A 26,124-nucleotide genomic window follows, 5' to 3' on the forward strand; every position below is an offset into this window, starting at 1 on the left:
AGAATGACATATCACAAATAAAGAACACATTAGAAGGTCTAAACACAGAGTAGAGGAAGCACAGGACCAGATCAGTGAATTAGAAGACAGGGTAGAAAAAATCAACCAATCAAAAAAACAAAAGGAAAAAAACAATTAAGAAACAGGAATACAGCCTAAGAGAATGGTGGGACAACTGGAAACATAATAATATTGGCATCATAGTAGTCCCCAAAGAAGAAGAAAATGAGCAAGGGTTAGAGAATATATTTGAAGAAATAGTGACAGAAAACATCCCTAATTTGGTGAAGGAAGAAGGCATTTAAGGTCAAGAAGCAGAGACCCCATGTAAGAAGAAACCAAACAGGCCTACACCAAGACAAATAATAATTAAAATGCAAAAATTAAAGACAAAGACAGAATACTAAAAGAGCAAAATATAAACAACACGTTACTTACAAAGACACACCCATAAGGTTCTCAGCTGACTTCTCAACAGAAACACTATAGGCCAGAAGGAATGACATAAGGTAATCAAGGTCATGAAAAAAAAAAAAAAAAAAGGATCTGAATCCAAGACTACACTAAACAGCAAGGCTATCATTCAAAATAGAAGGTCAAATAAACAGCTTCCAAGACAAACAAAAAAAGGCTAAGGGAATACATTAGCACAAAAACAGCATGACAAGAAATGTTAAAATGGCTGCTGTAATTAACAGGAGAAATAAGAAGAAAAATAGAACCACACAAAACAAAAATGGCAATAAATAAGTACATATCAATAATCACCTTAAATGTAAATAAATTGAATGCTCTGATAAAGACACAGAGTAGCTGATTACATAAGAAAGCATGAGTCATCTATATGTTGTTTATAAGAGACCCATCTTACAACAAAAGACTCACATAAGTTGAAAGTGAAGGGATGGAAAAAAACCTTTCAAGCAAAAGGAAAGGAAAAAAAAACTCTGGGGCAACAATACTCATATCTGATAAAGCAGATTTCAAAATGAAGGCCATAACTAGAGACAAAGAAGACCACTACATAATATTGAAAGGATCTACCCAACAGGAAGATATAACCCTGATAAATATATATGCACCCAATGTAGGAGAACAAAAATATATTCAAAATCTTCTGGAAGACTTCAAAGGACAAATCAATAGCAATACAATCATATCAGGGGACTTAAACACCCCGCTGACATCACTGGATAGATCCTATAGACAAAAAAAAATTAGCAAGGAAACAGAGATTCTAAATGAAGCACTACACCAAATGAATTTAATAGATCTCTATAGAGAATTACACCCCAAAACTACAGAATTCACATTCTTCTCAAGTGCACATGGGACATTCTGAGAGATACACCACATGTTAGGGCACAAACTAAGTCTCTTAAAGTTCAAGAAGACTGAAATCATATCAAGCAACTTCTCAGAACACAATGGCATGAAACTAGAATTCAACTGCAACAAGAACATGCAAACACATTTGAAAACATGGAGGCTAAATACCATGTTATTAAACAACAAATGGGTCACTGAAGAGATCATGGAAGAAATTACAAACTTCCTGGAATCTAATGAAAATGAACTCACAACAACACAAAACCTATGGGATACAGAAAAAGTTCTGAGAGAGAAGTTCATAGCACTGCAGGCCTACCTCAAGAAGCAAGAAAAATCTCTAATAGACTATCTAACTTCACAACATATAGAACTAGAAAGCAAACAAAAAGAAAACCCCATAGCAAGTAGAAGGAAGAAATTAATAAAGATAGGAGAAGAAATAAATGACATAGAGACCAAAAAGTAACTCAAAGGATCAATGAAACAAAGACGTGGTTTTTCGAAAAGATAAACAAGATTGATGGACCCTCAGCTAGACTCACCAAGAAACAAAGGGAGAGAACCCAAACACACAAAATCAGAAAAGAAAGAGGAGAAGTAACAACTGACACCACAGAAATACAAAACATCGTCAACGATTATGAACAACTATATGGCAACAAATTTGACAATCTAAGCAAAATGGACTAATTTCTAGAAACACATAGTCTCCCAAAATGGGACAAGAAAGAGATAGAAAACTTGAACAGACCAATAACAACAGAAGAAATTGAAGATGTAATCAAGACTCTCCCAGCAAACAAAAGCCCAGGACCTGATGGCTTCACGGGGGAGTTTTCCTGAACATTCAAAAAAGAACTAATATCCATTCTCCTCAAAGTATTTCAAAAAATTCAAGAAGAAGGAAGACTTCCAAACTCGTTTTTTGAAGCCAGCATAATTCTAATTCCAAAACCAGGAAAAGACACTACAAAGAAAGAAAACTACAGGTCAATATCCCTGATGAACATAGATGCCAAAATCCTGAACAAAATACTAGCAAATCAGATCCAGCAATACATCAAAAAAATTATCCACCATGTCCAAGTGGGATTCATCCCAGGGATGCAAGGCTGGTACAATATTCGCAAATCAATAAATGTGATACACTACATAAACAAAATGAAGAGTAAAAACCACATGATCATTTCAATAGATGCTTAAAAAGCCTTTGACAAAATCCAGCATCCATTTCTATTAAAAACGCTCAACAGTGTAGGAATAGAGGGATCATATCTAGATATAATAAAGGCCATATATGAAAGACCTACAGCCAACATCATACTCAATGGGCAAAAACTAAATGCATTTCCCTTAAGAACAGGAACAAGGCAAGGATGCCAACTTTCACCACTCCTATTTAACATAGTACTGGAAGACTTAGCCACAGCAATCAGACATGAAGAAAAAATAAAAGGGATCCAAATTGGAAAGGAGGAAGTGAAACTATCATTATACACAGATGACATGATAGTATACGTAGAAAACCCAAAGACTCCATAAAAAATTTACTAGAGTTAATAAATAAATTTGGAAAAGTAGCAGAATACAAAATTAAGGTCAAGAAGCTGATGGCTTTCTTATACACCAATGATGAACTCACAGAAAGAGAAACTAAGAAAACAAACCCATTTACCATTGCTGCAAAAAAATTATGATACCTAGGAATAAACTTAACCAAAGAAATAATGGACCTATTCGCAGAAAACAACAGGTCATTGAAAAAAGAAATAGAGGAAGATATAAAAAAGTTGAAGCACATACCCTGTTCATGGATTGGGAGAATAAACATCATTAAAATGTCCATATTACCCAAAGCAATCTATAGACCCAACGCAATCTCCATCAAAATACGAACGACATACTTCACAGAATTAGAACAATTGTTTCAAAAGTTCATATGGAACCAAAAAAGACCTTGAATAACCACAGCAATCCTGAAAAGGAAGAACAAAGTTGGAGGCATCACATTACAAGATCTCAGGTTATACTACAAAGCCACTGTAATCAAAACAGCCTGGTACTGGCACAAGAACAGGCATATGGACCAGTGGAACAGAACAGAGAACACAGAAATGGACCCAAGGCAATATGCTCAATTAATATTTGACAAAGGTGGCGAGAGCATACAGTGGAGTAAGGACAGCCTCTTTAATAAATGGTGTTGGGAAAATTGGACAGCTATATGCAGAAAAATAAAACTAGATCGTCAACTTACATCCTATACAAGAATAAACTCAAAATGGATAAAAGACTTAAATGTGACTCATAAATCCATAAAAATCCTAAAAGAAACTGTAGGCAACAAAATTTTGGAGATCATACACAGCAGAATTTTCACTGATATGTCACCTAAGGAAATAGAAACAAAGGAAAAATGAACACATGGGACTACCTCAAACTCAAACCTTCTGCACAGCAAAAGATACAATCTTCAGAACGGAAAGGCTACCCCACTCTATGGGAGAGCATAATTGCCTATGATATATCAGATAAGGGGTTAATTTTCAATATATATAGAGTGCTCATTCAACTCAACAAAAGGAAAACAAAGAGCCCAATTAAAAAATGGGCAGAGGAAATAAAGAGACACCTCTCCAAACAGGACATACAAATGGCTAAGAGACATATGAAGAATTGCTCGACATCACTAATCATCAGAGAGATGCAAATTAAAACAACGATGAGGTATCACCTCACACCTGTCAGAATGGCCGCCATCAACAAATCATCAAACAAGAAGTGTTGGCGAGGGTGTGGAGAAAAGGGGACTCTAGTACACTGCTGGTGGGAATGCAGATTAGTGCAGCCTCTATGAAAAACAATATGGTGTTACCTCAATAAATTAAAAATTGAACTTCCATTTGACCCAGTGATCCCACTTGTAGGAATATACCGTAAGAAGCCTGAAACACCAATCAGAAAGAATATATGTACCCCCATGTTTGTAGCAGCACTATTTACAATAGCTAAGATCTGGAAGCAGCCCAAATGTCTATCAGTAGACGAATGGATAAAAGAGCAATGGTACATATACACAATGGAGTACTATGCAGCTGTAAAAAAGAAAGATCTCTTATCCTTTGAGATGACATGGAGGGACCTGGAAAGTATCATCCTAAGCGAAACAAGCCAAACAGAGAAAGACAAGTATCATATGATCTCACTTATTTGTGGAATATAATGAACATAACAGTCTGAGGAATGGGATAGTCCCAGAGATGTGGATGTTGGGTATAGACTGACAATCCCTAGAAGAGGGGGTTGTGGCGGAGAGATAATCCACAGCAGTTGTATTCATGTATGCATGAACAATGGACATGGACAACAAAGCTGGGGACAGGGCGTGAAGGCAGGGGAGGGGGGAATCAGTGGGTGGAAAAGGAGAAACATCTGTAACAAAAATAAATAAATTAATTTAAAAAAATCTGCGCACAGCCGTAACACTGAATTTTTCAGATTTGAAGGTGGGTTGTAGGGAAGGTTTTGCCCCTTAGACCTTCTTAAAATCAACCTCTTCATGTGCCCTCTCATATTTTTTATGCTTTTCTGGTTCATAATTTTTAGGGGTGCATTGAGATTATTTGTACAGGTATGATGTATAATTTAGTAGATTAAATGCATAGTTAAATATTTGATATGTCATAGTTTGTGAATAGTGGAATGGATGTAAAAATATACAGCCTAAATGTAGTCCATTTAGTCTGATGATGAATTGTATGGCAGTTTCATAATTTGAGCTTTCAAAGTTAATAATAGAAACAAGAAAAGTCAGTTTTGAGTTCTCAATTAATGACGAATGACCATTAAGATTTATATGACAGGTTGCTCATAATTATTTTCTTTATGTCTATCCAAAATTGTGTATGTGTAGGTAGATAGATTCCTTTGGTGAGGCCATGACAGATGAGTGAGAAAACAGTCATCCTGTCTGTCTTGACTGAGGAAAGATTTCTAGGAAGCAGGACAATGTCCGGCTGCTCAAGTGGGTGATCAGATGTCAGGTAACTTGACCTTGTTGGCATGTCATGTGAAGTAGATAGATAATCTAAGTATTAACCTCTAGAAACTTTTCTTGTGAATTGTATATCCAGAGGCCCCAAATTACTACTTGTCCAAACTGAAGATTTTATTACTCTGCTATAGTGAACAGTATTCATATTCTAGGATTGACAGCCTGTTTCCAAGTGCTCCTGTTTACTTTTTGAATGGTTACTGCTTTCTTTCTTCCTCCTTCCCTCCCTTCCTTCCATTCTTCTTTCCTTTCTTCATTCTTTTCTCTCTTTTTCCTTCTCCTCCCCCTTCCCTCATCGCTTTCTTCTTCTCCCCCTCCTCTATCTCTTCCTCATTCTTCTCTTTCTTCTACATGTTTTTCTTCCTTCTCCTTCTTCTACTCCACCCCACTCTTTTTTCTTCTTTCTAGTAGAGTCCTTTATGATTAAAAACATGGAATCTTGGCTGATTTCAAAAACAAATTAGAACACGTACCATAGCAAGTGTGAAAAATTACAACTAAACTACAGAACAACCATCATTCAGAACTGCCTGAAATCAAAATTAATGAAAGTCCTATAACTACTAAATTAAAGAAGCAGCCACATCGAGACTGGTAGGAGGGGTGGAGGCACGATGGACTGGTCCCACACCCATGTGTGGCAGAAAAAAAAAATAGAAGGGACACCTCGACTGGGAAGGTTCTCTCTGAGGACTGAGGGGTCCCCGTCCCACACCAGGTGCCCAGCTCAGGGTTCCAGTGCCAGGAAGAGAAGTCCCCATAATGTCAGGCTGGAAAAACCAGTGGAAACAGAGGCTGAGGTGGCTGTAGCCCCAGGCAGATCCTCTTAAAGGGCCCATGCATAGACTTACTCAGACTCGCACCCTCCAGGCTCCAGCATGGTGAAGGAAGCTTGAAAGGCACCAGAGACAAAATGGAAAGAACTGAGTTGTTTGGCATTGGAGCAAGGACTGAAGAGGCGGCTTTCTCCTGGATAGACGTGCTATCAGAGGCCTGTGTTCCTTTGGTAAACGCTTCCCTGAGGCAGCAGACAGCCACCATACCTGGGACTCCAGCAACTTAGCTCACACTGTTTGCACCTCCTATTGATTCCCTGAGGCCCTGCTCCCTCCCAACTTCCAGGCCCACCCAAGCTGTTGCCAGTTGCTTTGCCATAGGATTGGCCTGTCTTGGGTCCTGCTTCAGGATTTCCTAAATTCTTTCAAACAAGCAGCATCTTGTCTCAGCTAGCCCCATACCTCTCGTTAAGTAATACATAGAAACAAACACAGGGAGGCAGCCAAAATGAGGAGACAAAGAAACAGGTTCCAAATAAAAGAACAGAACAAAACTCCAGGAAAAGAACTAAACGACATGGAGATAAGCAACCTAACAGATGCAGAGTTCAAAACACTGCTTATAAGAATGCTCAATGAACTTAGTGTGAACCTCAATGAACTTAGTGAGGGCCTCAAGAGCATAAAGAAGGAGCAGTCAGAAATGAATGAAGCACTAACCGAAATAAAGAATAATTCACACAGATTCAATAGTAGAGTAGGTAAAGCTGAGAAGCAAACCATCGATTTGGAATATAAGGAAGCAAAAAACGCCCAATTAGAACAGCAAAAAGAAAACAGAATCCAAAAAAATGAGGATAGTGTAAGGAGCCTCTGGGACAATATCAAGTGTACCAACATTTGCATCTTGGGGGTGCCAGAAGGAGAAGAGAGAGAACAAGAAATCAGAAACCTATTTGAAACAATAATGGCAGAAAACTTCCCGAACTTGGTGAAGGAAACAGACATACAAGTCTAGGAAGCACAGAGAGTGCCAAACAAGACGAACCCCAAGAGGCCCACACCAAGACACATCATCATCAAAATGCAAAAGTTTCAAGACAAAGAGAGAATCTTAAAAGCAGCAAGAGAAAAGCAGTTAGTTACCTACAAGGGAGTTCCCATAAGGCTGTCAGCTGATTTCTCAAAAGAAACTTTGCAGGCCAGAAGGGAGTGGCAAGAAATATTCAGAGTGATGACAAGCAAGAACCTACAACCAAGATTACTCTATCCTGCAAAGCTGTCATTTAGAATCGATGGTCATATAAAGAGTTTCTCAGACAAAGAAAACCTAAAGGAGTTCATCACCACCAAACCACTATTATATGAAATGTTGAAGGGTCTTCTTGAAGAAAAAGATAAAATATATGAACAAACAAAATGGCAATGAGTACATATTATCGGCAATTGAATCTACAAACAAAATGAAGAGGCAGAAGAGAAGCATTCTCATAGATACAGAGAACATTTTGTTGGTTGCCAGATGGGAGGTGGATTGGGGGAATGGATGAAATAAGTGAAGGGATTAAGAAGTACAAATTGGTTGTTAGACTGACAAACCTCAAAGAGAAAGGGGATTGGGGAGTGGAAAGAGAGAAACCAAAGGACTTATGTGCATATATGCATAACCAATGGACACAGACAACAGTGTGGGGAAAGGCAGGAGGGGGGCAAGAGTGGGGAGGAGGGGGTCAATTAGGGAAAAATGAGGAACATCTGTAATACATTCAACAATAAAGACAAATGTAAAATAAATAATTAAATAAATAAATAAAAACTCTTTACTAAATAGAAAAAAAGTTGCATTAAATTTTAATTTTGATTTAAACCTTTAGTTTTCACAAGGTAATTTTTACTTTGTTTTTTATTTTAATTCATTATTTAAAATCATTTAAAGAAAATACTTTTAAAAAACATAAAATAATTTTTTTAATTTTTAAAAATTTTACATTCGCTATAATTTCTTAATGAATTATATTTAAATTTTATTCACTCTGAATAAAAGTGCTTTTCAAGTTTTGTGATTCTTGAGATAAAAGGTCAGTGAACTATAGCTTACAGGCCAAATCCAGCTTGTTTTTGAATGGCCTGTGAGCTAAGTATGGTTTTTGCATTTTTGAGTGTTGAAAAAAACTAAATTAGAATAATATTTTTGACATGTGACATATAAAATTTAAATTTTAGTGTTCATAAATAAAGTTTTATTGGAACACAGTCATGACCATGCATTTATGTATTGTCTATGTCTATTCATGCTATAACGGCAAAGTTAAATATGTGTGAAAGAGACTAGATGGTCTGCAAAGCAGAAAATTTGTACTATCTGCTTCTTTGCCTTGTTTAATGACTTGTGCTTTTTTAGGTTATTACTATCACTAGAGCACATATTATGTAAAAAATCTTCATTATAACAACATACTTATTTTGTCAAGATGAAGGCAATAAAATGACATTAACAGAATAACTATGTAGTGATTTTTGAATTATGAATATCTGTTTTATTACTAATCTATATATTACTGTTTCATTATCAGAACACCCAGATATGGTCAATAATAATATTTAGTGATTTTAAAAAATATATATTTTTATCATTATTGATTTTTAGAGAGAAGAAGGGAGAGGGGGAGAGAGAGAGAGAGACACTAATATGAGAGCAAAACATCTATTGACTGCCTCCTGCAGGCTCCCTACTGGGGATTGAGCTGCAGTCTGGTCAAGGAATCAACAGGCAACCTTTTAGTACAAGAGAGAATGCTCAACCAACTAAGCTACATGGGCCAAGGCTAACATTTACTGATTTTTGATAGTTTATAAACTTAAAGTTATATAAAAATTATAGTTTTTGTATACATTTTTTCTGATTTTGTTGTTATGAAGATATACTCATAAATGTAAGAGGATACAATATATTATATTTAATAGTTTATTGATTAAGAACTTTAAATATTTAGGCAAATGTATGTGGCCTCTATTTGTACTATTGACTTGGGCTTCACAAATGTTTGGGGTCTGCATCTTTCTTTCTTTTTATTGAACTTATTGGGGTAACACTGGTTAATAAAATTATACAGCTATCAAGTGTACAACTCCACAACACATCATCATACCAAATCAAGTCTCTATCCATCACCATTTATCGCCCTTATACCCTCCTCTACCTTCCCCCTTCCCCTCTCTTCTGGAGCCTGCATTTTAAAAGAATATTATTCAAAGTTCAGAATTTTTCCTCCAAATAGTAACAAACATGCACACATATACACATGTACACGAGGTGTGTATATGTGTGCATGTTTAATGTGTCAGGTTTAGTTTTAAAATAACCATTCTACACATTTTACTCTTTTTTTGAAATCAACAAATGTCAGCCACTCAACTTTATTCATTTATTCCTTCATAAAGACATTGGCAAATTTGTATAAATAAAAGATATTTATAATTATTTAAATAGGCAGGAAAAAGTTGAATTATAAATGCATTGAATAGATTTGTAAGACATGATTCCTGAAAAAGTAGTACATGGGACTAATGGTCTTCAAAATTAAAGGTAATGGCATTTAATGTGTTCTAGTTAAGTAATACTTATGACTATACCTTGATTGACTCAAATGAAGAATCGTATACATTTGTATGATTTAGGCAGCAGTACCTGTAGTTGATTGAGCTTTATCAAAGTACCCTTGGGCAGACAAGACAGTTGGGTAAATACTTAACTTAAAATAAGTCCAGAAAAAACATTTATGGTATAATTTAGACAGATTTCCCCTCCCCCCATCATTCATTACTCAAGAAATGCATGAGGTGATTAGTAAATGCATGACATTGAAATCAACAAATTAAAAAATAAGTAATTTCAGATAAGCAGGATTATAAAATTATACTGTGAATACTAGAGAAATGTTTTTATTGGAAAGAGGCTACTTAATAGATTTTCTATTTTTAATCAATATTCACAATGCTATTTTCTAACTGAAATATGTTTTACTCTGCAGATATGATCAGCATATGTCTACTTTTTATACTTTCCTTCTGCAAAAATAGACTTTGAGCATAACACAGTCTCAATTCAGTCACCATATTTATGAGCACTATTTTTTATTACTAACATCATTTTTTAAATCAATTATAGGTTTACAGAAAAATTGAGTGGAAAGTACAGTATGTCTTCATATATTTTCTACCCCCCACACCCAGTTTCCCCTATTATTAACACCTTGCAGTAGTGAAGTACATTTGTTACAATTGATGAGCCAATATTAATACATTATTATTATTAACTAAAGTTCATAGATCATATTAGAGTTCACTCTTGATGTACATTCCATGAGTTTTGACATATATCATGACTTGTATCCAAAATTATAGTATCATATAGAATATTTTCACTGTCCTATTCATCCTTTCCTTTCCCCTAACCCCTGGCAACCACTAATATTATTGCCTTCATAATTTTGCTTTTCCAGAGTGTAATATAGTTAGAGTAATATAGAATTTAGCCTTCTCAGATCAACTTCTTTCACTTAGCACTATGCATTTAAAAATTTTTATATCTTTTCATGGCATGATGGCTATTTTTTTTATTGTAGAATAATATTCTGTTAATGTATGTAGCATAGTTTGTTTATTCATTCACTTAAGGAAAATCTTGGTTGTTTCTCAGTTTTGCGAACCATGATTAAATCTGCTTTCAACATTTTGTTCAGGTTTTTGTGTGGATATAAATTTTCATTTCATTTGAGTAAATATCAAGAAGCACAATATCTATAATGATGTGGTAAAAATAGCTTTAGTTTTGTAAGAAGCTACCAAACTGTCTTCCAAAATGATCATACCATTTTGCATTTTCACCTGCAATCAGTGACAGTTCCTGTTGCTCCACATCCTTGTCAGCATTTGGTGTTGTCAGTGCTCTGAATTTTAGACATTCTAATAGGTGTGTGGTGGTATCTTTTTATTTTTATTTCTAATTTCTTGATGACATATGATGTTGAGCATCTTTCCATATTCTTATTTGTCATCTGTATATTTTTTTTGGTGAGATATCTGTTCAGATTTTTAACCTAAATTTTAATTGAGTTGTTTGTTTTCTTATTATTATGTTTAAAATGCTCTTTGTATAGTTTGGATGCTAGTCCTTTAACATATAAATATTTTGCAAATATTTTTCTCTTAGTCTGTGGATTGTCTCAATTCTCTTCATCTTGACTTTGACAGAGTAGAAGCTTTTAATTTTAATGAAGTCAAACTTATCAGTAGTGCTTTCAAGGATCATGCTTTTGATGGTGCATCTAAAAAAGCCACCACAACACCCAAGATCACCTAGATTTTCTCCTATTGTCTCTTCTAGAAGTTTTATAGTTTTGAGTTTTAAATTTTAGGACTATAATTTGAGTTAATTTTTTAAAAAGGATTAAGATCTGTGTCTAGATTCTTTTTCTTTTTTGCATGTAAATGTTGAGTTGTTCCAGCATCATTTGTTGAAGACTTTTCTTTTTCCATTGAATTGCCTTTGTTCTTTTGTCAAAGATCATTGGCAGTATTTGTGTAGACCTGCACAGATATGTAAACCAATAGTTGCTACATTTATATATGTATAATATTTTTTGAATTGTGAATATCCTACTGTTAGGGAGTTCACTTCTATGTCTGACCATAATCACCTTCATGAACCTATCTTCTATGACTAAACAAGAACTAATAAACATGAACAGAGAGATAAATGATCAAAGGGAGTGTAAACTTGACAAAGATGCACTAACTTTATAGTAGTTAATAGTGACAGGAATATCAGTTATTTTCTTGAGGTTTTTTTCATCATATATTTTTTAGTATATTTCATTTGAAATAAGGTTTTGTTGTCCTGAACATATGATACAATTTTATTGCCATGGTTGCAAAATATTGCCTGCAAAACTCAATAAGACTTTTTGAAAACCTACTCCTCCCTTTTCTCACATCATTTAAAGGTCTTCTAGTTAGAGCATAACAAGGAACAGTAGGTTGACATTTATCAAAAACTATGTACATAGTTATGCTCTTTACAAACCTTTTCATTAAAGGTTTCAAAGTAAGTTCACTTATTTGATTTGGCTCACTCCACCCCCTTCTGTAGATAACAATATCATATGTGTTTGTCTCATGTCATAATATACATCTATTCTCTGTCATTTATAGAGACAATATATTTGGGTGCTATTAGGAAGAAAGCCTGGCTTCACCACAGCTTAAGTGGAGCACAAGGCAAATGCTCTGTGCCTTATCTTCAAATGGAGTGTATAATAATACTGACTAATGAGGCAAACAAAAAAGAAAATAGTTAATGTGAATTTCTGTTGCATGTAATTCTTCACTCTTGACCTGAAGAAAAACTGAAGAGCTTATATCAAGGGGATAAGATTGCAGGGAAAATGAAAGCAACACCACACATACTCTAGGTTACTACCTTGTCAAAATCATACATAATTCTTTTGTTTTTTAACTGGAAGGCACATTAAAGTTTGCTGATGCCCTCATTACACTTAAATTACCACGATGAGTATCACTGCCATTTTGGACTCTAGAAACTGGGACTAATTTTGGTGCTTTTCTATCTGAGCTCATTCAGTTATTTAGTCTAATCAAGAGTGGCTATGAATCAAGGCTATGTGGTCTCTCCAGAGTGGAGCTGTGCCTTAGTCAGCTATTGGTTTAGCAAGCAGAGTACCTTACCAAAGCCAAATGAGATATGGAGTTCTTGATTCAGGCTTTACAAGTTTTAAAAGGGACATTTTTCATTTTCTTTCATTTTTAATATTGTAGGATATGTAAACTTAAAGTTTTCAGAGCTCTAACATGTAAAGGTTACATGCTGTGTATACGCAGAAGAAGGAGAGGCTGGCATTTATCCTAAGACTAAAATAAGAAAGTTGCAAGGGACCTTAGGGATCTTCTGGTCTTGGAATTGATCTCCAATTGTTCTGAGTTCATACTGTCTTCTAAAACTAAACTTAATCTTCTTTTGAACTTTTTAAGGGTTAGAGATTTCTGATTTTAATCTATAAAATAAATATTAAATTGGTCAGATTTACAAATAATAACTCAAATTTTAAGACTTAGATCAGGTTAAGTGCAATTTACATTACTGCATGATTGGTCAGGATATTTTCCTTGTGTGAATACATGTCGAATAATAATGGTGTTAATGAAAATGCAAAATTAGTCAACACAATTTTTTTTTTACTGTTCAAATAACTTTTCAGACATGAGTCAGAAAAAAAGTAAGACCAACGTATTTATCTACATTCCTTACTGAAACATAATAACTAAAATTCTACAGTGCAAGTCATGTTTCACATATTCCATAGCTAGTGCCAAGATTGAATTTAAGTTCCCCAGTAATAAACTACTTCGTTTTGGAGGATTAACCTATAATCTATACCTTATAAAAACCATATTTCTAATATTGACTCTAAAATGTGTCACTATTCAATTGTATCTGATAACTTCTATACTTCAATCTTAATTAGCAGTAAATGGTGAAGAGAATAAACTGCATTACAAGGTTTGACAATATCCAAGCTTCATTATTTTGCTTCAAAAGCTAGAAACTGAGTTGTAAACCAATGTCTTAGCAAGTTTTAAAATAATAATATTTATTTTAAAATATATCAATGTACTACTACCTTTATGTATTTTTAGAAAGTAACATGATCTAGAATAATGAACTATAATTTAGGGGCAGGTGAACTGAGGTTTGTCCTGAACCTACTAGCTCTGTGACTCAAGTAATATGCTTAATGTCTCTGAATCTCATTTTCTTTACTGGAAAAAAATGAAGATTTAATAATACTTCCTTCTCAGGGTTGCTGCTAAAATTTAATTAAATTCATGTAAAAGAAGTAGTACAGAACATGGCAAAAAGTAGGCTTTCAGTGGAAGTTATTTATCTCTCTCTCTTGTGTTTTTTTTATTTATTGGAAACATAAGCACTTTAAGTATATTTTAAATCATTTGAACCTATATAATGCCAACATTCTTCAGAACATTGCTGAAAACCATTGCTCTAACCTATATTTCTAATAAAGCATGCAAAATTATAAAACAACATACTTTAAATCCATGGGTAGCTGTTTGTTAGAGTATGACTAGTGTCACACATCATTCAATTTTATGAAAATATAAGACTGCATGTGTTATATTATGACCTTTTCTGCATAACTTCTTCAATGTCATAATGGGCACTAAAGATAAATAGAAATATTGGTTTTTCCTAACTAATAAATTAACATTTCATTTGAACTGAAGTTTCTGCTTTCTGTTTGGGAACAGGGAACACATGTCATAGTTACCAGTAGAACTGCTATAACTTGACAGAATTTGCATATGGCCAAAATTTGTTATGCTAAAAAGCTGAAAATAATACAAAATGACCTAGTAAAGGAAGGTGAAGATTAAATGCCATCAAGAATTAGAAAGAACAGCACAAACCCCAGCCTTAATAGGTAGACCCACAGTAGAATTCAGGCAGGGTTTAGAGTGCTGTGAAATGAATAACATCATGCCATCCTAGAACCTGAGGGGAACTAAAAACTCAACTCCAGTTAAATCCTGTGTAGATAAGTCTTCCTAATCTCTCTGTGGTCAAATAATTCAAAAGATAATTGATCTGTGCATGTGCCAATAATAAGGAAAAATAAGAGCTAAGACTTGGGACCTTAGAAAATTATATCACTGCAGGGAAGGTCAAGGCCTGGAACTCACAAATTAGAAAGCTATAGGGTTTCAATGCTGTGGACAGACAGTTGTAAAATAGCACTAGAAATGGAATAGTCACAAGTGTTTTAATAGCATTTTCCTACTTACAAAGCCTTTCACATATATTATCTCATTGGACATCCACTAGAATTCTGCAAGGCTGACAGAGATGCTAGAAAGATGTAATGACTTCCCCAAGGTTCTACTTGCAGAATCACTGACTCCGTCCCCCATACCCTTTTCAGAATTAACACATTATTTCTGATGAGTAAGCATAAAGTTCTATAGTTAATCCTTCAAGGTGAAAGGAATCAAGATGCTTAGAGAGAGAGAGCATGATAATGGAGAAAGGAAATGAGATTGTGAAATAACATTTTTTAAGTTATCATTTGATAAGTTCTCCTGAGAGTTATGGTGAATATGATTTCCAGAACTGTTCTGCTGCTGAATACAGTTGAAAAGCAATAGAGGAACATGAATTAATAAGATTCAAAAGATATTTATAGAACCAAGGTTAGGGACAATAAGCAGAGATAGAATAGACAGTTGTTCTGTGGGGATAAAGGGATTGTGAACTTTGCATAACTCTCATTAACATATTCTTGACCTTTAATTTAATGCTTGAATGTTGCATTATAGGCAGCTTGCCTAAAGTATTTTTCATGAGAGAATAATTTCTGAATAAAGGTCTTTGTGAAGCAATTTAACACACCCAACTTTTTTTCTCAGAAGGCAATATTAAGAGGTCAATATGTCAACTATAATAGTGGATTACTCCCTGATTTTTATGTCTTCAATATTTTCTATTTTTTTTATTTATTTATTTATTTTTTTGTTACAGATATTTTACCTTTTTTACCCCATTGGCACCCCCCTCTCCACCCCACCCCCGCCCCATCCCCGGCTTAGTTGTCCATGTCCATTGGTCATGCATACATGCATATAAGTTCTGTGGTTTATCTCTTCCCACCCACCCACAACCCCTATTCTGAGGGATGTCAGTCTGTGCCCTACTTCCATGTTTCTGGGTCTACTGTATTCCTCAGACTGTTATGTTCATTATATTCTGTATATAAGTGAGATCATGTGGTATTTGTCTTTTTCTGCTTGGCTTATTTCACTTAGGATAATACTTTCCAGGTCCCTCCATGTCGTCGCAAAGGATAAGAGATCTCTTTCTTACCGCTGTATAGTACTCCGTTGTGTATATGTACCACAGCTTTTTTATTCATTCGTCTACTGATGGACACTTGGGCTGTTTCCAGATCTCAGCTATTGTAAACAGTGCTGCTATGAACATAGAGGTACATATATTTTTCCTGATTGGTGTTTCAGGCTTCTTAGGGTATATTCCTAGAAGTGGGATCACTGGGTCAAATGGAAGTTCAATTTTTAATTTTTTGAGGTAACACCATATTGTTTTCCACAGCAGCTACACCAGTCTCATTCCCACCAGCAGTATACTAGAGTCCCCTTTTCTCCACACCCTCGCCAACACTTGTTGTTTGATGATTTGTTGAGGCGGCCATTCTGACAGGTGTGAGGTGATACCTCATTGTTGTTTTAATTTGCATCTCTCTGATGATTAGTGAGGTTGAGCATTTCTTCATATGTCTCTTGGCCATTTGTATGTCTTGTTTGGAGACATGTCTATTCAGCTCCTCTGCCCATTTTTTAATTGGGTTCTTTGTCTTCCTTTTGTTGAGTTGTATGAGCACTCTATATATATTGGAAATTAACCCCTTATCTGATACATCATTGGCGATGATGTTCTCCCATACAGTGGGTTGCCTTTCCATTTTGATGATTGTTTCTTTTGCTGTGCAGAAGCTTTTTAGTTTGATGTAGTCCCATGTGTTCATTTTTTCCTTTGTTTCTGTTGCCTTAGGTGATGTATCAGTGAAAATTCTTCTCCATATGATGTGCGAAATTTTGTTGCCTACATTTTCTTCTAGAATTTTTATGGATTCACGGGTCACATTTAAGTAAAAAGAGACCCCGAATAGCCACAGCAATCTTGAAAAAGAAGAACAAAGTAGGTGGGATCACAATACCAGATATCAGGTTATACTACAAAGCAACTGTAATCAAAACAGCCTGGTGCTGGCACAAGAACAGGCATATAGACCAGTGGAACAGAACAGAGAACCCAGAAATGGACCCAAGGCAATACGTTCAATTAATATTTGACAAAGGTGGCAAGAACATACAGTGGAATAAAGACAGCCTCTTTAATAAATGGTGTTGGGAAAATTGGACAGCTACATGCAAAAAAATGAAACTAGACCATCAACTTACACCATACACAAAAATAAACTCTTCAATATTTTTTAAAATAGTTATTTAAGTTGTAAATTCTTAGACTTCTAAGAAAACACTTACCGTTTTCTTTGATAATGGTAGCAACAATGTTCTCTTAATATGCTCCCATGTATTTGTTTCATCATGTTACTTATCTGTAATTTTATCTTATACTAAGTAAACAAATCCTGTTTTATATAAAAAAAGGACATTTATTTTTTATTGAGGTATAGATATACATTAGTTTCAGATGTACAACATATACCACCATATATAGTTAAATAATTTTTTTCTTGTGATGAGAACTTGTAAGATCTACTCTACTAACCACTTTCAAATATGCAGTACGGTATTATTAACTATAGTCTCCTTGTTGTACATGACATCTCCATGATATTTACATTATAACTAGAAGTTTCTACCTTTTGACTTCCTTCACCAGTTTGCCCACTTATTCCCCTCTGACCCCCAACCCTGCCACTGGCAACCACCACTATTTTTTCACTTAGCATAATGGCCTCAAGTTCCAGTTATATGGTTGTAAATGGCAAAATTTCATTCTTTTTTTATCAAAGTCTTACAGTTTTCAGTCTATAGGTTTTTTATTGGCTTGGTTAACTTTATTTCTAGGTATTTTATTCTTTCAGATGATACTGTAAATAATATTATTTTCTTAATTTATCTTTCTGATAGTTCACTATCAGTGTTTAAAAATGCAACAGATTTATCTATATAGACTGTGCATGCTGTGATTTTACTGAATTCAATTATTAGTTATAACAGTTTTTTGGTAGAGTCTTTAAGATTTTCTATATAAAATATCATGTCATCTGCAAATGATAGTTTTACTTCTTCCCTTCCAACTTGAAAGCTTTTTATTAATTTTTCTAGCCCAAACACTCTGACTAGAACTTCCAATACATTGTTGAATAAAACTGGTGAGAGTGTGCATCCTTGTCTTGTTCCTAGTTTTAGGGAAAAAGCTTTTCACCATTGAGTATAAAGTCAGTGTGAAAAATTATTTATTTTATTTTTTAATTAACTAATTTATTTTTGTTACAAATGTTTCTCCTTTTTTCCACACTGATTCCCCCTCCCTCTCCCTCCCCACCCTGTCCCCACCTTTGTTGTCCATACCAATTGATCATTCATGAATGCATATAAATTCTGTGGTTTATCTCCCCCCCCCCTTCTGGGGATTGTCAGTCTGTACCCCACTTCCACGTCTCTGGGACTACCCCATTCCTCAGACTGTTATGTTCATTATATTCCACAAATAAGTGAGATCATATGATACTTGTCTTTCTCTGTTTGGCTTGTTTCACTTAGGATAATACTTTCTAGGTCCCTCCAGGTTGTCTCAAAGGTTAAGAGATCTTTCTTAGCCTTAGAGCTGCATAGTACTCCATTGTGTATATGTACCACAGCTTTTTATCCATTCGTCTACTGATGAACAAACATTTGGTTTGTTTCCAGATCTTAGCTATTGTAAATAGTGCTGCTATGAACATGGGGGTACATATATTCTTTCTGATTGGTGTTTCAGGCTTCTTAGGGTATATTCCTAGAAGCGGGAACACTGAGTCAAATGGAAATTCAATTTTTAATTTTTTGAGGTAACACCATATTGTATTCCATAGTGGCTGCACCAGTCTGCATTGCCACTAGCAGTGTACTAGACTCCTCTTTTCTCCACACCCTTGCCAACACTTGATCTTTAATGATTTGTTGATGGCGGCCATTCTGACAGGTGTGAGGTGATACCATTTGCATGTCCTGTTTGGAGATGTGTCTATTTAGCTCCTCTGCTCATTTTTTTTTTTTTTTATTCTCACCCGAGGAAATTTTTCCATTCTTTATTGAGACAGAGTGGGAGGGAGAGAGAGAGAGAGAAACATTGATGTGAAAGGGACACATCGAGTGGACACCACACGCACGACCCAACCAGGGCAGGAAAAAACTGCAACTGAGGCACGTGCCCTCAGCAGGAACCAAACCTGGGTCTCTCTGGACCGCAGGCCGACGCTCCAACCGCTAAGGCAAACTGGCCAGGGCCTCTGCCCATTTATTAATTGGGTTCTTTGTCTTCCTTTTGTTGAGCTGTATGAGCACTCTCTATACATTGGAAATTAACCCCTTATCTGATGTATCATTGGCAATTATGCTCTCCCATACAGTGGGTTGCCTTTCCATTTTGGTCATTGTTTCTTATGCTGTGTAGAAGCTTTTGAGTTTAATTAGCCCCATGTGTTCATTTTCTCCTTTGTTTCTGTTGCCTTAGGAGATGTATCAGTGAAAATTTTGCTGCGTTTGATGTCTGAAATTTTGTTGTTTATATTTTCTTCTAGGACTTTTATGGATTCTAGGTCATAATTAAGTCTTTTATCCATTTTGAGTTTTTTCTTGTGTAGGGTGTAAGTTGATGGTCTAGTTTCATTTTTTTGCTTGTAGCTGTCCATTTTTCCCAACATCACTTATTAAAGTGGCTGTCTTACTCGACTGTATGTTCTTGCCAACTTTGTCAAATATTAATTGAGCATATTGCCTTGGTTACATTTCTGGGTTGTCTGTTCTGTTGCACTGGTCTATATGTCTGTTCTTGTGCCAGTACCAGGCTGTTTTGATTACAGTGGCTTTGTAGTATAACCTGAAATATGGTAATGTGATCCCTTCAACTTTGTTCTTCTTTTTCAAGATTGCTGTGGCTATTCAAGGTCTTTTTTGGTTCCATGTGAACTTTTGAAGTATTTGTTCTAGTTCTGTGAAGTATGTCATTGGTATTGTGATGTGGATTGCACTGAATCAATAGATTGCTTTGTGTAGTATGGACATTCTAATGATGTTAATTCTTCCAATCCATGAACAAGGTATGTGCTTCCACTTTTTCATATCTTCCTCTATTTCTTTTTTTTCAATGACCTATAGTTTTCTGCAAATAGGTCCTTTATTTTTTTGGTTAAACTTATTCCTAGAAATCAGTGGAGGGAAAAGGAGAATCATCTGTAACAAAAATTAATCAATCAATAAAAAAAAAAACTTATTCCTAGATACCTTAATTTATTTACCGTGACAGTAAATGGAATTGTTGTTTTAATTTCTCTTTCTGTGAGTTCATCATTGGTGTATAAGAGTGCCGTCACTTTCTTGACATTAATTTTGTATCCTGCTACTTTGCCAAATTCTTTTATTAAGTCTAGTAAATTTTTGATGGAGACTTTGGGGTTTTCTATGTAAAGTATCATGTTATCTGCACATAATGACAGTTTCACTTCCTCCTTTCCAATTTGGATCCCTTTTATTTTTTCTTCATGTCTGATTGCTGTGGCTAAGACTTTCCAGTACTATGTTAAATAAGAGTGGTGAAAATGGGCATCCTTGTCTTGTTCTTGTTCTTAAGGGAATTTTTTTTAGCTTTTGCTCATTAAGTATGATGTTGGCTGTAGGTCTCTCATATATGGCCTTTATTATATGATCCTTCTATTTCCATATTGCTGAGCGTTTTATCACAAATAGGTGCTGGATTTTGTCGCATGCTTTTCCACCATCTATTGATATGATCATGTGGTTCATATCCTTCATTTTGTTTATGTGGTGTGTCACACTTATTGATCTGTGAATATTGTGCCAGTCTTGCATCCCTGGGATGAATTCCACTTAGTCATGGTGAATAATTTTCTTGATGTATTGCTGAATTCGATTTACTTGCATCCCTGCGATGAATTCCACTTGGTCATGGTGAATATTTTTCTTGATGTATTGCTGAATTCGATTTACTAGCATTTTGTTCAGGATTTTGGTAACTAAGTTCATCAAGGATATTGGCCTGTAGTTTTCTTTCTTTGTGGTGTCCTTTTCTGGTTTTTGAATTAAAATTATGCTGGCCTCATAAAAGACATTTGAAAGTCTTGCTTCTTCTTGAATTTTTTGAAATAGTTTGAGGAGAATGAGTGTTAGTTGTTCTTTGAATATTTGGTAAAACTCCCTCGTGAAGCCATTCGGGCCTGGACTTTTGTTTTCTGGAAGAGTCTTGATTACCTATTCAATTGCCTTAGTTTTTATTGGTCTTTTCAAGTTTTCTATTTCTTCCCAGTCCAGTTTTGGGAGACTGTGTTTCTAGAAATTTGTCTATCTCACTTAGATTGTCGAATTTGTTGCCATATAATTGTTCATAGTGTTTGTTAATGATCCTTTGTATTCCTGTGGTGTCACTTGTTACTTCTCTTTCATTTCTGATTTTGTGTATGTGGGTTATCTCTGTTTGTTTCTGGGTGAGTTTAGCTAAGGGTCCAACAATCTTGTTTATCTTTTTGAAAAAAACAGCTTTTAGTTTCATTGATCCTTTGAATTAATTTTTTGTTCTGTATGTCATTTATTTCTGGTCTGATCTTTACTGTTTCCTTTCGTCTACTTGCTGTGGGGTTTTCTTTTGTTTGCTTTCTATTTCTTTAACTTGTGAGGTTAGACAGTCTATTAGAGATTTGTCTTGTTTTTTTTTTGAGGTAGGCCTGTAGTGCTATGAACTTTCCTCTCAGAACTGCTTTCAATGCATCCATTAATTTTGTGTTGTTGTGTGTTCATTTTTATTGGTTTCTAAGAATTTCTTAATTTCTTTCTTGATGTTCTTGGTAACCCATTCATTTTTTAATGACATGCTATTTAGCCTCCATATTTTGAATTTTTTTTTTTTTTGCATGTTCTTGTTGCAATTGATTTCTAGTTGCCTGCCATTGTGATCTGAGAAGATGCTTGATAGGATTTCAATCTTCTTGAACTTGTAGAGTCTTAGTTTGTGCCCTCACATGTGGTCTATCTTTGAGAATGTCCCATGTGCACTTGAGAAGAATGTGAATTCTGTAGTTTTGGGGTGTAATTCTTTGTAGATATCTATTAAATCCATTTGGTCTAGTGCTTCATTTAGAGCCTCTGTTTCCTTGCTAACTTTTTGGCTAGTGGATCTATCCAGTAATGTCACTGGGGTGTTGAAGTTCCATGCTACAAGTGTATTGCTGTCGATTTCTCTTTTGAAGTCCTCCAGAAGATTTTTAATATATTTTGGTGCTCCTATATTGGGTGTGTATATGTTTACCACAGTTATATCTTTCTCTTGGATAGATCCTTTCAATATTATTTAATGGCCTTCTTTGTCTTTACTTATGACCTTCATTTTGAAATCTATTTTATCAGATATCAGTATTGCTACCCTAGCTTTTTTTTCCTTTCTGTTTGCTTGGAAGATTTTTTTCCATCCCTTTACTTTCAACCTATGTGAGTATTTTGTAGTGAGGAGGGACTTTTGTAAACAACATATATATATGTGTCATGCTTACTTATTCAATCAGCTACTCTGTGTCTTATCGGAGGATTCAATCCATTTACATTTAAGGTGATTATCGATATGTACTTATTGCCATTTTTGTTTAGTGTGGTTATATTTTTCTTCCTGTTACTTCTACTAATTACAGCAGTTCTTTTAACATTTCTTGCAGTGCTGGTTAGTGCTAATGTATTCCCTTAGCCTTTTTTTTTTGTCTGGGAAGCTCTTTATTTGACCTTCTATTTTGAAAGATAACTTTGCTGGGTAGCGTAGTCTTGGATTCAGATCCTTGTTTTTCATGACCTTGATTATTTTATGCCATTCCCTTCTGGCCTGTAGTGTTTCTGTTGAGAAGTTAGCTGAGAGCCTATTGGGGTTTCATTGCAGGTAACCCATTGCTTATTTCTTGCTTCCTTTAAGATTCTCTCTTTGTCTTTAATTTTAGGCATTTTAATTACTATGTGTCTTGGTGTGGGCCTGTTTGAGTTCTTCTTACTTGGGGCTTTCTGTGCTTCTTGTACTTGAATTCCTTCTTCCTTCACCAAATTAGAGAAGTTTTCTGTCACTATTTTTTAAAATTTAACCCTTGCTAATTTTTTTCTTCTTCGGGGGTTCCTATGATGTGAATATTATTACGTTTTCAGTTGTCCCACAGTTCTCTTGAGCTCTCTTCCTGTTTTTCACTTTTCTTTTCCTTTGGTTTTTTAATTGGTTAATTTTTTTTTTTTTTGCCCTATCTTCTGATTCACTGATCCAGTCCTCAGATTTCTCTGCTCTGCTGTTTAGTCCTTCTAATATGTTCTTTATTTGTGCTACGTCATTCTTTATTTCTTCTTGGTGTTTTTTCATTTTCAATTGGTTGATTTTCAAAGTTTCTATGTCTTTACTAATGGTGTTTATGTCCTTACTCATGCTGTTGGACTTTCTAAAGATCATGGCTCTGTCCCTGACCAGTTAGGCTTTGCGGTTAGAGTGTCAGCCTGCGGTCCAGAGAGACCTGGGTTCAGTTCCCGCTAAGGGCACGTGCCCTAGTTGCAGTTTGTCCCAGGCCCTGGCTGGGTCGTGTGGGTGGCAGCCACTTGATGTGTCCCTTTCATGTTGATGTTTCTCTCTCTCTCTCTTCCATTCTCTCCCTTCCACTCTATCTGAATAAAAAATTGAAAAATATCCTCAGGTGAGGATAAAAAATATATATATCATGGCTCTGAATTCTAGCTCTGTTAACTTTCTTAACTGCATTTCATGTATCTCATTTTTTGGTAGAGGTCTCTTGTTCTTTCATTTGGGATTTGTTTCTTTGTTTCACCATTTTGGCTATCTCAGTGTGTTTTCAAGCTTACCAAATTTTCCCTGTGGGTGTTGGTGTTCTGTTATTCGTGGCTCCCTCTACTGGGTTTGGATGAGCCTGGTTGGACTCACGTTGAACACCACTGTCAAGTGTTACTTTCCTGGGTAGAGTTGTAAGACCAGAAACAGTTCAGTTATCCTCTAGCTTTTTTGCCTGGAGGGTATTAATAGCAGTTACTTGAAGAGCTTTGGGTTCTCAGTTGAATGAAAAACTTCCTCAGGTGTTCAGCTAAGGGGATTTCCCGAGGGTGGGGCAGATGCTAGTTGTTAGTGAGTCTCAATTTGCATTATAACAGCCCACCTGGGTGGGGTTGAATCTTAGAGGGATGGTTTTCTGCCTCTTGCCAGAGCCCTGGGATGGAGTAAGATGGCCATCGTCCTGTGTGGCTGCAATTCAGCAAAAGCTCTGAGCACCCTACAAATCCTGGGTATCCCCACACAGTTCCAGTCCAGTCCACCCTCCCTCTCCTGGAGGCCAAGGTGAGTGGCCGTGGCTATTTCAGTGCTCTGTCCCCACTCTGCACTGTGGAGCCTCTTGGAAGTTTAACCCGAGGGCGGTGCTCACAGCTAAGACTGCTGCTGTTCATGGGTGCCCAGCCTCCCTCTTGTACCTCTATAATCCTACCAGCATCTTTTCAGTGTCTCTGGTTATATGGTCCTCGCAAGTTGCTTTTCTGTTGCTTTTTCCTGACGATTTGTCTTTATTTTAGTGGCTTCCATTCACTCCGCTGCCATTTTTTAAAAAATATCTTTCTCACATAGCTCTCTATTGATCGATTGATAGATAATATTTTATTGGAAAGACTGGTATTTTGTATTAAATAGAATACCTTTCTTTGTAACAGGCAGTCTTAGAAATAATCATTTGTGTGAGGATTTTAAAAAATATAAAGAAAATCTCTGTTATATTTTTATTAATTGAAGCTTTCCAAATCCCACCTACTTATGCCATATATGTGAAAGACACACAGAGAAGCTGTATGATATCCCTTTGGGAAGAAACTGAATGAGAAAGTCAAGCAAGGCCTTGGATTTTTTTCCCAATACTATCAGTAGAATGTGAGGAGAGTTAACTATAGAAAAGGAAAACTGAATAGTCCCAAACAGAGTACAGTTGGTTTGTAACCCACACCATTGGCCTAGAAATAAGGAGAAAAACTGTCTGTGTTTTTGTGTATTTTAGCACAAGATAGTAGGACAGAGAATGATACAGATAATGGTGTTTTCCATAATGATACAGATGTTACTTAAATGCTAGATTCTGGTTCAGATTCTTAAAATGTCTTTAGGTGGTTAGCAGAGAATCAAGTGTAGTGAAGTAGACTGTACACTGGAGTGGAGCAGCAGGCAAGAGCTATGGATATGAAAGACATTGCAGGTCATGTTAAGAAGCTGTAAAAAATACTAGTAGCTATTCCTGAGCAGTGTGGCTCAGTTGGTTGAGTATTGTCCCATGTACCACACCAAGGGGTAACCAGTTTGAGATTTCCAGTCAGGGCACATTCCTGGGTTGCTGGCTCCATCTCCAGTGAGGATCCTGCAGGAGGTATCTGATCAATGTTTCTCTCTCACATTGATGTTTCTCTCTCCCTTCCTCTCTCTAAAATCAATTTTAAAATTCTAGTATCTCAATGGCTTTTGGGGTAGGGAGCAATTTTTTTTCAGATCACTGTGAAGGTTTCTCTTGCAGTTCTGTGACAGTAGATTGGAAGTAGACAACAATCCAAGCAGAAGATAGTGAGAACTTAAACTAGGGCAGATGAAAAGAGGTAGATGTGTAAATGTGATCTCAGCAGTAAAATCAGCAGAGCTTGAAAGTGTGATGTGTTTGGATAGAGTGTGAGTAAAGGAATAAGGAGTCTAAGACAGCCTGGATGAACTCCACTCATGGTCACAAGCAATTATAAGCAGTAGACTTGGGAAAATGAAAATTGCTTGGCTTTGCATATACATTGTGGGGCAAAAGTGCATTTAGAGTTGTTTGAATGGAAAGTAATACATTAATTAATAAATAATAATACAAGAATCAACTGTCATGTACTCACTACTGTAAACCTACTTTTGCCCCACCCTGTACTTATTTTGAAGTAGACAGAAAATCATATTACTGATCTTGAATATAATTGACATAAAATAGCACTATGTGTACAAGTTAAACACACAGATTTTTCTAAAGAAAAAAAATATTTGACTGAAAATTTAAATTACTTAATTTGTAAATTACCTAA

This window comes from Molossus molossus, unplaced genomic scaffold (genome assembly GCF_014108415.1).
Source record: "Molossus molossus isolate mMolMol1 unplaced genomic scaffold, mMolMol1.p scaffold_m16_p_2, whole genome shotgun sequence".
NCBI classification, from domain to species: domain Eukaryota; kingdom Metazoa; phylum Chordata; class Mammalia; order Chiroptera; family Molossidae; genus Molossus; species Molossus molossus.